At 31.0% G+C, this 14,146-nt stretch overlaps 1 long non-coding RNA gene across 2 annotated transcripts; it reads left to right on the top strand.

Moving 5' to 3' along the window:
• The first annotated feature begins 10,866 nt into the window (after positions 1-10,866).
• On the top strand, positions 10,867-13,489 carry LOC131625324 (uncharacterized). 2 transcript variants are annotated; one of them, XR_009290838.1, is made up of 7 exons: positions 10,867-11,040; positions 11,758-11,818; positions 12,068-12,230; positions 12,323-12,541; positions 12,723-12,818; positions 13,033-13,091; positions 13,239-13,489. It is a non-coding gene; the product is annotated as an uncharacterized LOC131625324 (long non-coding RNA). The 2 variants fall into 2 exon arrangements; XR_009290837.1 differs by lacking the exon at positions 10,867-11,040 and adding an exon at positions 11,051-11,451.
• The last annotated feature ends 657 nt before the right edge of the window (positions 13,490-14,146 follow it).

Raw genomic sequence — 14,146 nt, 5'->3', positions numbered from 1 at the left:
TGAGTTGTTTTGTTCAGAATCGTTAACCTTGCTTCTCATCAGAACTTCATATTTATAGGCGTTGGAGAAGATGACCGTTGAGTGCATTTAATGCTTTGCGTGTTCCGTACAGCATCGCATTTAATGTTATACGCTTTTGTCAACTACCTCGAGCCTTGTTCACGCTGTGTCTACTGACGTTGCCTTTAATAGCTTCTAACGTTCCTTTTGTCAGTCAGCGTAGCCTGCCACATGTACTTCCTTCTGATCTGATGTTTGTGAATACAACGTTTGAATATCATCAGAGTCAAACAGCTTGGTGCAAAGCATCTTCTGATCTTCTGACCTTGAAGTGCTTCTGAGCGTGATACCATCAGAACTTCAGTGCTTCTGATCTCATGTTCTTCTGATGCTTCCATAGACCCATGTTCTGATTCTGCTTCGACCATCTTCTGATGTCTTGCCAGACCATGTTCTGATGTTGCATGCTGAACCCTTTGAGACAAAGCTTCTGAGCGCTGAATTATGCATACTCTTTATATATTTCCTGAAAAGGAAATTGCATTGGATTAGAGTACCATATTATCTTAAGCAAAATTCATATTATTGTTATCATCAAAACTAAGATAATTGATCAGAACAAATCTTGTTCTAACACTATGATAGTGATGGAAGTTGGATACCAACTTGTATTATAAATATACATAGAAATTAATTATTAATGTTTGTATAATTGATGCACGCGCGCGCGCGTACACACACACATATATATTTCTAATTACTGAACTATAATAATGAATATTGTTTTATCAATAGTATTTTTAATTATATTATTTTTTATAATTTATAAGAAAAAATTTATAAAAATATTAATTATTATTCTTAAATATAAATTTATAAATTGTAGTATTAATTATCTGCAAATTTAATATTATCAATAATATATATATTGTTTTGTTAAAATTTAATTATAATTTCAATATTTTGCTTAAAAAAACTTAATTTTTTTTTATAATTTTTACTTTATTTTGTCGGCCCTCCCAAGTTTTTTATTCTGGCTCCGCCATTGGATTCAGGTAATATACTCATATTTTCTTTGGTTAGAAAATTCATCATATCTTTATGCACATTTGCTATCCCATTATGTGTTATGCATGATTGCTTAGTTATGTTTTATTATCAACGTTTGACTCACTCAAGTTTGTTTAGTTTGTTTTAAATTCTTGGTTTGTTGTTGTCTAAACTTGTTGTACGTAAAAGTTTTTATCCGATAGTATATAGTTTGCTTGCTAAAATCCTAGTCAAACTGGAGATTTGCAACGTGGGATTTTAATGAGATTTGCAACGTAGGTTTCTTTTTAGTTGCATATAAAATTTATTTTCAAATTCTTCCCTTAAGTTGCAAAGATATCAAATAGATATATTTGTTTGTATACTAGTACTTCAATTATTTATGCCTCTCATATTTGTATGTATACTAATACTAGTATACTAGTACTTTAATTATCTATGCTTCTCATTTTCTTTTGCAGATGTAGTTCAATTATTTATATTTCTCATTTTCTTTTGCAGTTGATCTTCCCACCTTGGAGGGAGTTGCGATAGGATTAGGCATTGTTATAGTATTTTTGTTTGTTTTTAATTATTTTGCTGGTCTTTGGAGGCTTCGTCAATATCGACAAGCCTCTGCTCGGATAATCCGAGAGAGACTTACCGAGTCAATATTTGACTCAAATGTTCCACTTCAACACGCTGAAGCTCGGTGCACAATTTGTATCTACGAGTTTGAGAATGAACAAACTATTTATAGTTTGTCGTGCGGGCATGCATTCCATAAGGAATGCATGCTCGACTTTTTATTTAAATTTGTCCATAAGTGTCTGAATTGTAAGGCGGCAATTTGAGATATTTTACGGTTATTAATAAACATTTGTGGCAGAAACATTATAATACGCACCAGTATATTTTAATGTTTTTCATTGTGTATTAGGCCCATTAAAAATATTTATAATAATATTTATAATAAAGTGTTTAGTGTTTGGTATAATATTTATGTTCTCTCTCGTATTCTCTGAGGCTCACCTGAACTTGTTCATTATGGAATAAAATTCAATTTGTATATAAAATTCAATTTGGACCTTACAATCACTACAAAAAAATTGCCATATACCAACAGTAAAAAAAAAAAAGCGTTGGTAACTTGTCTTTAAAGACGAAAATACAAATTTAACTTTATAATAACAATTAAAAAATTAACTACCTAACTAAGATTATAATATACCTATTAACTCCCTTAATTACCCTTTTGCTTTTTTAAATTTGCACTAACATATGCCCATTTTGGTAATTTGCTAAATCAAACTTCTATTAGACCAATCAACTGTAACCATTATTCCAAGTGACACCCTTTTCTCAATTTTCCTATTGCTTACTAGTAACTAACACGTGCGTTCGCACAGGTTCTAGTACGGGATGCGCATTTGTTTCAGATTTATATTTTTTAATAGAAAAATGCTTGGTACCCGTAAAAAATAATAATGGAATGTATAGAAAAAAATCTGGTACCCGTGAAAAAATAATAATTGAATGTATAGAAAAATATTTTGTACCCGTGAAAAAATAATAATTGAATGTAGAAAAAAATATGGTACCCGAGAAAAAATAATAATTGAATGTATAGAAAAATGCAGGTACCCGTGAAAATAATAATAATTGAATGTATAGAAAAATGTCTGGTACCCGTAAAAAATAATAATTGAATGTATAGAAAAATGTTAGGTACCCGTGAAAATAATAATAATTGAATGTATAGAAAAATGTCTGGTACCCGTAAAAAAATAATAATTGAATGTATAGAAAAATGTCTGATACCCATAAAAAAAATTGAATGTATAGAAAAATGTCTGGGACCCGTAAAATAATAATAATTGAATGTATAGAAAAATGTCTGGTACCCGTAAAAACATTTCGATCAATAAAATTTTCAATACAAAATATAATTTTGTTATTAAATATATTATTAGAAATGTTAGATGAGTTAGATATGTAAAAAAAAATGATGCAAAAATTTGTTGTGTTCCTAAGAAAGTGCATGTATGTAAATCATGTGCAATATGGAAACAACAGGTGAAGAAACTGTATAAGAAAATAGGTATGAAAAAAAAAAGAGCTGGATGCAGAGCCTATCCACGTGTATAAACATATTACTATATCTTAAAAGTTAAATTAGTATAATAGTTAAGTATAAGAGATTTAAATAAAATTAGACAACAATGATGGGTAATAACATTTATTTTGGTTAGTGATAATATGATCAAGTAGTTGACAATGGAGATAGATTATATTTGTCTATTTTATTTGTATCTCTCATGTAAAAAAAAATAGTAAGATAAATAATTACAAAATAACTTTATATTATGAACATTTACTATTGTTTGGATAATTTGACTCAAAATTGATTTTGCATTTATAATTATCAAATAAGATTTTAATATATATTTTAATATATTATAATATTATAAATTTTAATTATCTATGACCTATGATTCATTGATTTATGGAGAAAAAAAATTGATGAAGGGCCTGGTTTATGTTGTATAGAAAGAAGGTGAAAAGCAAATGAAGAATGATGTGTGATGGAGAAAAAGAACTTCTGAGTAAAAACCAAATAAATGAATATTACAATGAAGCTAGAAAAGTAGAATTTTGATTAGACATTTCAAACTTTTGAAATCTAAAAATAAAATATACATTGGAGTAATGCAAAAGTAGGAGTAGGTAACCAAACATTTAATGTGAGGGGATAAAGAAAAAGAAGTTAAGAAAGAATAAGAAATTAACAAATCAAAGTTGGAAGGAGATGACTTACACGTGACAACATATTGTAGAAAAAAAGTTATATTAAAAAATATTATAAAAATTAAAAATAAATTGATAAAAACTTACCTTAAAAATAATTTTAAAAATAAAACAAATATGTATGTTGATTTGAATTATAATTGAATCAAGAATATAAATTTTTTAAAAAAATTCATTGAATTAAAATGAGCAAATATTTTAAATTCATATTGAAAAATAAATTTATTTTAAATTCTTATAAGAAATTATATCTTATCTTTTTTAAGGTTTCTATAGCAAACACATGGTTAGGATTTAACTATAGTAAAATTTTGAAAGAAAAAAAAAACAAGAAAATATATTTTTGTTGATATGAGTTGTCAAACTGTATGCACAGGAAAACATAGTGTTAGATATATGGTATGATAATCCTGGATATCTTCAAGAATCGTGTTCGTTCACTTTCCGAACAAAGTATTTCGACCCTATTCTTGTCTGGGTTCACGAAATCTTTGCGGGGATAATTCTTGAAGAACAATCTGTTTCTGACAATGGAGAACAGGTCAGAATGTAGAGAGGAAGTATGTAATTTCGTGTTCCAAATCGAGACCAAAAGACTCCTTATATAGGAGACCAATAATAGAAACGAACAGACACACCTTTTCGGAAAACAGTTATGTCTGTTGGAACGGGTGCAACTATTCAAACGAATCGTTATGTCCGTTGGGAACGGGTGCAACTATTCAAACGAATCGTTATGTCCGTTGGGAACGGGTGCAACTATTCAAACGAAACGTTATGCCCGTTTCTATTATTCATATTCAATTACGCGTTTGGCTCGACGAGCGTGCACTCCGCACTACCCTAACTTGTTTCAAACTTAACGCATAATTGCATTGGCCATTTGGCCTATAGTAAATCACATTACTACCAAAATGCATTGATGATACTAAAATCACCAACAAACTCCCCCCATTTTAGTATAATCCTTGATTTACTTTACAGGTATAACGATCAAACAAATGCATAGAAGAAAATGTCTTACGATTGAATTTTCATCTTAGTACAAATACACATTCCAAATATTCAAAAATCGGGGTGTCATAATGATTGAACCCGTCAATCCATTTGAATATCTAAAGATATTGTACACATATGTTTCTTACAATACTCTACTATTCATACTTGACACTTTACAAGCCATGTGTCCTTATCCATTAATAAGCATATAGGAAGCCAAGTCCAAGCTTCTTGAAGCGGCAAAACTTCATGCTCACATAGGTGATCCTTTTAATCTTGCACCTGCATTAGCAATTTTTCAAAAGAACCATTAAGAAGATATACTTCAACCTAGCCATCACTTGCAGGTCTGAGCACATACCTTGGGACGATAAACACAATTGCTCCAATCTTTAACTATGATCTTTCCACATTGAATTTTGCTTCTAACGTTGTATTAGAAGGGAATTGGGTATACCATAACTAATAGATTTAAATGGACTTTAATCCCATCCCAATTACCGACTTCTTTACTAAGTCTCTAGCTAACCCCTTCGTCAAGTGGTCAGCTAAGTTTTGTTGCGACCGAACAAACTCAATAGATATCACCCCATTCATGATTAATTCCCTAATCATACTATGTCTAATACCCAAATGTCTAGACTTTCCATTGTATATTTGACTATATGCTTTAACCAGTGTGGCATTGCTATCACAACAGATAGAAATTGGTGATATCGGTTTAGGCCATATCGGAATCTCATATACCAAGTTCCTTAGCCATTCTGCTTCTTTACCAGCAGCAGCTAATGCTACAAACTCATATTCCATTGTGGAACTAGTTATACATGTTTGCTTCTTGGAAGCCCATGAGATGGCACCTCCCCCAAGCAAGAACACCCATCCACTTGTAGAGGATGAATCTTCAACATTATTTATCCAACTAGCATCCGAATAACCCTCTAACACCGAAGGAAATCCCATATATGACATTCCATAATTCATAGTACCCTTCAAGTACTTGAATACCCTAGTTATCGCATGCCAATGATGTCTACTAGGATTACTAGTAAATCTGCTCAACTTGCCAACCGCATACGCAATATCCGGTCTAGTTCTAATCATAGCATACATCAAAGAGCCTATAGCTCTTGAGTATTCGAGTTGATCCATAGGTTTACCTGTATTTGGCATAAGCTTTTCTCTCGGATCCATGGGAGTACTTACTGGAGAACAATTTTCATAATTGAACTTCTTGAGTATTTTCTCATTGTTATGAGATTGCGTAATTACAATCCCCTTATTTTCCCGTTTAATCTTAATACCAAGAATAACGTCCGCTTCTCCCATATCCTTCATGGAGAACTTTGATGACAAGAAATTCTTTGTTTTATCAACTTGATTTTGGTCGGTGCCAAAGATCAACATGTCATCAACATATAGACAAATGAAAACTCCTTTACCGGATGTATCAAATTTGCTATATACACATTTGTCAGCTTGGTTTAGAATGAAACCATTAGACAAAACAACCTCATCAAACTTTTGATGCCACTGCTTCGGAGCTTGTTTCAGTCCATACAACGACTTAACTAGCTTACACACTTTGTGCTCATTACCAGGCATTACAAATTCTACAGGTTGCTTCATATACACTTCTTCTTCCAAATCACCATTCAAAATTGTTGTTTTGACATCCATTTGATGAATCACTATATTATGAATAGCCGCCAAGGCAATCAACAATCTAATAGTAGTGATACGGGCAACTGGAGCATAGGTATCGAAATAATCAATCCCTTCTTTTTGTCTGAAGCCTTTGGTTACTAATAAATTCTTGTAGATGTTTAGTGTATCATCACTAAAATACTTCCTTCTAAACATCCACTTGAGAAGTTCCTTGAAATTACATCTTCATTGTAACTTTTTAGGATCAACTTCCACTCGAAGGATAATATGAATATTACGAACAAAATTCTCACATTTTTCTTTTACTGGACACAAGAAAATATGCCGACAATCGATTTTATTCGGTCTTAGATCCTTAGCCTTTTAGACTTTCTGCTTATTCAAGTTCGATTTATTTTTCAACAATCATTGACAAACTTTCGGTTTTGTGTTTCAGTAATCCGTGTAGAACCTTTCTCAAAAGTTCTTTATTTGTGAGAATCTAAAATTTCTTATCCTTATTGATAAGGTTTTCAAAATTTCACTAACATTAGACTCTAAATTCAAAAAATCTATATAAGTCATTATCCATTTTCGGATGATCTTTATATGTCTTATAATAATAAGTCTCGTAAAAAAACATTAATATATTTATCTATCAAAATTGCTTCTACAAATCAGAAAAATCATAATATGAAATCACATGAATGAATTTAATTGTGTACCTTTTCATCAAATACTGCACTTGATAATGGACCATTATATTCTGATTACGTTGAATTTGTTTATCAAAAGTTGCAACGGTTCAAGTGGTAGTCACATTGCTCTTTTCATCAAATACTGCACTTGATAATGGACCATTATATTCTGATTACGTTGAATTTGTTTATCAAAAGTTGCAACAGTTCAAGTGGTAGTCACATTGCTCTAGCAAATAAAGTTCAAAATATTGTCTCAGTTCATTATGGCACCGGCAGATCCATTAGTCTAGCAAATAAAAGTTCAAAATATTGTCTCAATTCATTATGGCACCGGCAGATCCACAGTACCGTTTTGGAGTTGTCGCAGCAAATAAGTTCTTGTATAATAGGATGGCATCTTGCAAGAGATAGAGATAAGAAATTATATTGAAAAAGAATTTTCCATGGCCTATCTATTATGATTATTCGTACAACTTTTTCAATAGATATGTTTCTTTTCCATAGTCCTTATATTTGACTATATATGAGCATATCAAACCTTTTTTTTTTCAATTCAATGTTGGTGAATTATTGTGTCTAACACCACTATTTTTATACTTGAAATAAAAGCCTCGACAATTTTTGAATTACTATAAGATTGTTAGAAAATAATTTAAACCAAATGGAATCGAGGTTAGAATCGTGTACGGAACACTTTTCTTATAGTATTTCAAGCACTCCCAATTTATCTTGGGGCTTCTACGCAGGAATACCCAGGATAATTCAGCCTTCTCGAGTTTGCACAAGACCGGCGAAAACTCGAATGTAGCGAAAAGTGATATGGAATTATTCTAGAGGATTTACATTTTTGTGTGTTCACCATATGTAAATTGTCCTTGAAACTTGTCCAATTTTCCGAAACATTTAGTCATCTCCTTGACGGTGCTTCCTCCTCCAGCCATGATTATCAGAAAGAGTACTTTGTTCGTTTGTTAGATATATGGTATGATAATCCTGGATATCTTCAAGAATCGTGTTCGTTCACTTTCCCAACAAAGTATTTCGACCCTATTCTTGTCTGGGTTCACGAAATCTTTGTGGGGATAATTCTTGAAGAACAATCTGTTTCTGACAATGGAGAACAGGTCAGAATGTAGAGAGAAAGTATGTAATTTCGTGTTCCAAATAGAGACCAAAAGACTCCTTATATAGGAGACCAATAATAGAAACGAACAGACACACCTTTTCGGAAAACAGTTATGTCTGTTGGAACGGGTGCAACTATTCAAACGAATCGTTATGTCCGTTGGGAACGGGTGCAACTATTCAAACGAATCGTTATGTCCGTTGGGAACGGGTGCAACTATTCAAACGAAACGTTATGCCCGTTTCTATTATTCATATTCAATTACGCGTTTGGCTCGACGAGCGTGCACTTCGCACTACCCTAACTCGTTTCAAACTTAACGCATAATTGCATTGGCCTATAGTAAATCACATTACTACCAAAATGCATTGATGATACTAAAATCACCAACACATAAAATGCTAGTACATGATATCTGCAAAAGTAAATTAAATGTGGGTCTCAATGTATTTTAGTCTTTCTAGACCTGACATTGAAATAACAACATGTTGGTATCTTAATAGTAATAATATATTGAGTATCTCTATCTTTTACATTTTCAATAATGAAATATCACATCAATTTTGATCTCACATCTTTGTTCAAAATAAAGTGTTCTAATAATCATAAATGAAATAATAAATAAATTATTTTACATTATTATGAATAATATTAATAAAAAACGGAGACAAAAGAGATAAAAAAAATTAAAAATATAATTTATTTACTTCATAAAAGAAAAATAGACAAAAATCAAGTCCAAAATTAAGTCCATATTTTAACATGTTGGTCTAACCAAGTCCAAAATTAAGTCCATGTTTTATTTCATAATTATTCATGTTTTAGTGAGCAGAAAGTAAATTTTATGAGCAAATTTCCTGGATTGCTAGACATGTCTGCTTCATTGCTGTATTTACAGGACAACATAGTGAGTAGTACAAAGTTGCTACTTTTTGATGGAATTAATTATAATTATAAAATATATTATGGATTTTAATAATTATCTATTATATTTTATTTGTTCTGAATTTGTTCACAACTACAATAATGTTATTCTAGGAACATTGAAAACCTGGTGTAGTGAATTGAAACTGATAAAATCTTGCTCAAGAAATTTATGTAGAATTCCAAATGATAAAGTAAAAAATTACACACCTGACTTCAAAAAAAACTTATATGGAATAAAAGACATTTACAAAAACCCTGGCAATAACAAAGGTGTCAAAAACTACAATGGAAATAGCATAAGCCTAATTGATAAATATTAAGGTGTCAAAATTTACTTACCTCAAACAATAACTGTTAATCCATACATTATAAGCTTGTAGCAGAACAATTAAAAACAATTAAAAACATAGAAAAAAGAGAAGAAAAGAGTAACTTCAAAGGGATTTGAGCCTGAAAGCGTTTGAACCATGACTCCGACGAATGACCTTCTTCCCGGTAATCCCTCACCACCGCAGCAACAGTATCGTTGTGACTTCGTGACCTCGTCACGACGTACACTCCACATCAACCTCGCACGCCACGCTCCACTGCCAACGCGTCGCTTCTCCTCACGAAAGCCCGAACCGCTGCCAACAGCCCGTATAGTTCCGACCTTCCTCTCTGCCACATATATTTTCTATAATATTATAATGGATTTGTGAGAAGAAGCAGTTCCATCCCTGTTCAATTAGCAGTCCAATTAGCATGTATCTGATGACAACAAAATTAAAATGCGCGTGTTTGAAAAATCTTAATAATATTCAGCAAAATTAAAATGAAAAATAATAGTAATTAGGGAAATTTTCACTTATCTCACATAATACAATCAAGAGTATTTTCATCTTCAACACCAGAACAGTACAACACATAAATCATTCTTTGGAAAGGATTTTCACCTGCAACATAAACATAATGAATACTATTATGTTAATATTGTAATGAATACTATTATGTTAATATTTTCACTGTAACAATCAAAGTGGTAGTCATGCAAAGAAAATGAATGAAATAATAATGATTAGCTAACAATCAAAGTGGTAATAATAATTTCAGATCTATAATAATAATTTCAAAAGGGCTGCTAATAATTTCAGATCTATAATAAAAATTTCATAAAGACCTAAACATATCAAATAAAGAAAACTAAACTTAAGGTTTAAGGGAGATTAACTTAATAACAAAACCTAAAATAAAAAAGTCACACAAAAACCATTTCGAATCCAACCACCACCACACCCGCGTGTTGCCGCTAGTATAGTCTACCACTGTGAAATCGCCTATCGCCGGAAACGCCATAACCACCGCCATAATTTCATAGGTCTGAGTAGAGAGTCAAAGATAGTGAATTTTTACCTATATTGTTGAAGTTGTTTGATAATCTTTTTCTTCTTCATATTGTCAGATCTAACCACAACCTTAAAAATAAAAGAGGAAAATATGTTAAAAAGAAGGTGAAAAGGAGAAAAATGATAAAAATATTAAAAAAAGTAAATAAAGATATGGATTTAGGTTAAAGATGAATGAGAAAGTAAAAGAATTAGGGAAAAGTGAAAAGAGAGAGACAAAGAACATGGAAAAGAAAGAGAAATAATAGGTTGGGAATATGGTAGAAGGTGGAAGGCGAAGATATTAAAGGAAGGAGGACGGAGGAAGGTGGAAGATGAAGATAATAGAGAAAGAGAGTTGTTTGAGATTTGCTAACAACATTTCCCTAATTCTTAGCCATAGAGAAAGAGAGTTGTTTGAGATTTGCAAACCATTTGGGTAATGCAATAGTTTGATAAACCAATCAAATGTACTCCAATTTTTGAAATTTTCATTCAAATTTGAGAGATGCTTTTACCCGGTTAACAAAACCATATATTTACGTTATCTTCTCTCTTCTGTTTTTTTCTTCCTCCCTCTCATTTCCATTCAAACCCTAGCGCCGCATCCCTCTCTGGCTTCGACCACTCAAATGAAAAAACAAAATCTCTATATGTTTGCTTCATCTCACAACCTTTCAAAAGAACCAGTTGAAATTTTGTTTCGATAGATCTCGCCGTCGACCACCGTTTCTTCTTCTCCGATAGTCACTATTTGAAATAGTGAAAGATTGAAACTAGGTTCATTGTTCTGGTGTTTTCGTAACGATTGAAAATCTCTTTAGATTTTCTCAAATTTTTTGGTTTTAGGGTAACAATTTTTATGATATTTCCTTGTTCTGTCTTTAACAATGACTTTTGGTTTTTCAACTTTCAATTTCTTTTGATTTTCGATTTTAGGGTGTATCATCACAAAACTTTAATGACTTTTATTTGTCTCATAAACTATTGTTATTTTAGGGTTTGTTAGGTAGGAATAATTTTGGTTTGAAATTTGAATGATTTTGTGTGTTGATGATAATATATTGTGAGTGAGTTTAGGACTGTTGTCATACCTAGAAAGTATAAAAAATATAGTGCAAGGATCATCCTAACATTTAGTTCTCTGGTTTTTCAGGTGAAACCGATGAAGATTTTGGGCAAATTGTCAATTTTATAAAAAGAATACAACTATACAAGTGAGTAATCTCAAGTTCTCTTAACATATTTTGAGTTTATTTTATTATTAGAATTGTAGATATATTTTAAAGATTATTAATTTTGACACTTTTTCATTATCATAGTTTTTCCTAACCATGAAACTGATTCTAATTTATTCATGTGAATTATATGGAAAAATGGAGAACCTAGATAGTTTCCCAAAGCTCCTATCTTTGCCTGAGTTAGTTAGTAGTGGTTTTGACCACTTTATCTTTACTCATATATAGTTGCAGGCATTATTCTAATAAATTATGGAAAAGCTCAATATCCAGCGACAAAACCTTTTTTCTATCTCTTCTTGAAGCAGATGTTGAGCCTGAGTCTGCAATAGGAGCATCATGGAGGAGAGAAGTTGACGAAACCTATGTTAGTAACAAATTGCAGAACCTGGTAATTGTAAATACACACTGATTTTAAATGAAAGTAACTATCTCTAATTTCTACTAATGATTTAAAATTTAAAATTTCTTTAATTTTTACAGATGATTTAGGACATTTTAGGATCACTTCCATTTGAAGACTTGGAACAAATACCGATTTTTGCACTTGTAAATATAAAGGGACTAATTTGAAAAGATTAGTGTACTCTGTTTCAGGGAAGCTATGGATCATTTCTAGCAACACCAATTAGCATTCCTATACAGAGTAATGCTTTGAAAGTGAGATACGTAGCACTGACTGGAAGAAAACTACTCTCCCAAGTATGTTATTCATACACTCTTACTCTTATAATACTCCTTGTCAGATCACAATAATAACTCAGAACCGTACCTCAATGTCTTCGTCCCCTCTCCGTTGACACTGTCTATGACTCATACTCAACACTTTAGATTTCCATGGTTGCATTTGGTTGCAGCTGCTACTAATTAGAATTCATGACAGGAACATGTAACACATCACAGTGCATTAGGTCAATAGTTGGGATCGCTCATGGCATCTATCTATACCGGAAGCCGAATACCTCAAATATGGTTAAATGTATGTTAAAACTACTTAATTGTTCTATACTTTTATTTTACTCTTTCATTTTTTGAATTATCCTAACTTATCAATGTTCTTACTACATGATTATTAGACAAATTAAAATAGGGAATGTTGAGGTAATATTCAATCTTAGTATATGATTCACAAAACTTCATATAATCTATATTTATTCTAATTTTTATAGATGATTTCTCTCTTTATCATGTAGGGGTTAAATCCTTTCATGTTCCTCTTTGCACTGATTGCCAATGCTGCTTATGTGGGAAGGTTATAATTCATACTCACTTTACCATCTCAAATTATTAATTACGTCAACGTAGTAGTATCAGTATCAGTATCGTGTTTAACATTTTTGTCAATGATTTATATAAGATTTGTAAAAAATCTAATTAACTCATTTAATTATCTCTACAGTATTCTTGTAAGAACTACAGAATGGGAAAGCATCAAAGCAAATATGCCATGATTATTGGACGCAATTGTTTGCGTCGCATTAGACCTATTTGTATTCTTTATACATGCAGATTTTGAAGAATCTCATAGAAGAATTTCTGGAGGTCTCAATTTATTAAGAACCTTGAATCTACAGACAACTGTATCGTTTTTTAGAGCAATACATATTTTTTCTTGGAAGTAGAAGTCTGAATTTCTTGATATTTTTTCTCCTTCTATGAATTACATGTTGCGCTAAAGGAATGAAGTTAGACAATTTCTTTATAGATCCTAGGGGTAAATCCTGGCTGAAAACTCGAAAATATCCTTCGGAGATTCATCTCAGAAAGAATTGGGATTTTAGTTAATTCGGAGATGCATTTTCGAAAAAATTGAAATTTTAATTAATTTGGAGATGCATCTCCGAAAACACCCCAAGATTTTTTCGGATATGTATATCCGAAAAAATCTCAAAAAATTAAAAAAAAAAAAAAAGATATTGATTAATTCAGATTTATATAATTTATTAGCTATGAATAATAATAACTATAATTATACGGTTGATATTTCTATTCTAATTTCAATTAAAATTAAAAAATATATTTCATATTAATAATTACTAAAACTATAATAATACACAACAATTATGATTATATAAAAAATAAATATATTAATTATTCAACAAAAATTTAAAATAAAAGAGATCAGTTAAGAATAAAATTATTTACTACTTTATTTATATTTTAATATAAATTTCGAATTACATAGTTTTTCAAAATAATAATTTGGAGATGCATCTCCGAAGACAATTTTTTTTGTGTTTTCGGAAGTGCACTTCTGAAATCAACATTTTTTCAGAAAAAAATGATTTCGGAGATGCATTTTTGAAA

This window comes from Vicia villosa, linkage group LG1 (genome assembly GCF_029867415.1).
Source record: "Vicia villosa cultivar HV-30 ecotype Madison, WI linkage group LG1, Vvil1.0, whole genome shotgun sequence".
Classification (NCBI taxonomy): domain Eukaryota; kingdom Viridiplantae; phylum Streptophyta; class Magnoliopsida; order Fabales; family Fabaceae; genus Vicia; species Vicia villosa.
This window is presented reverse-complemented; position numbering and strand designations above follow the sequence as displayed.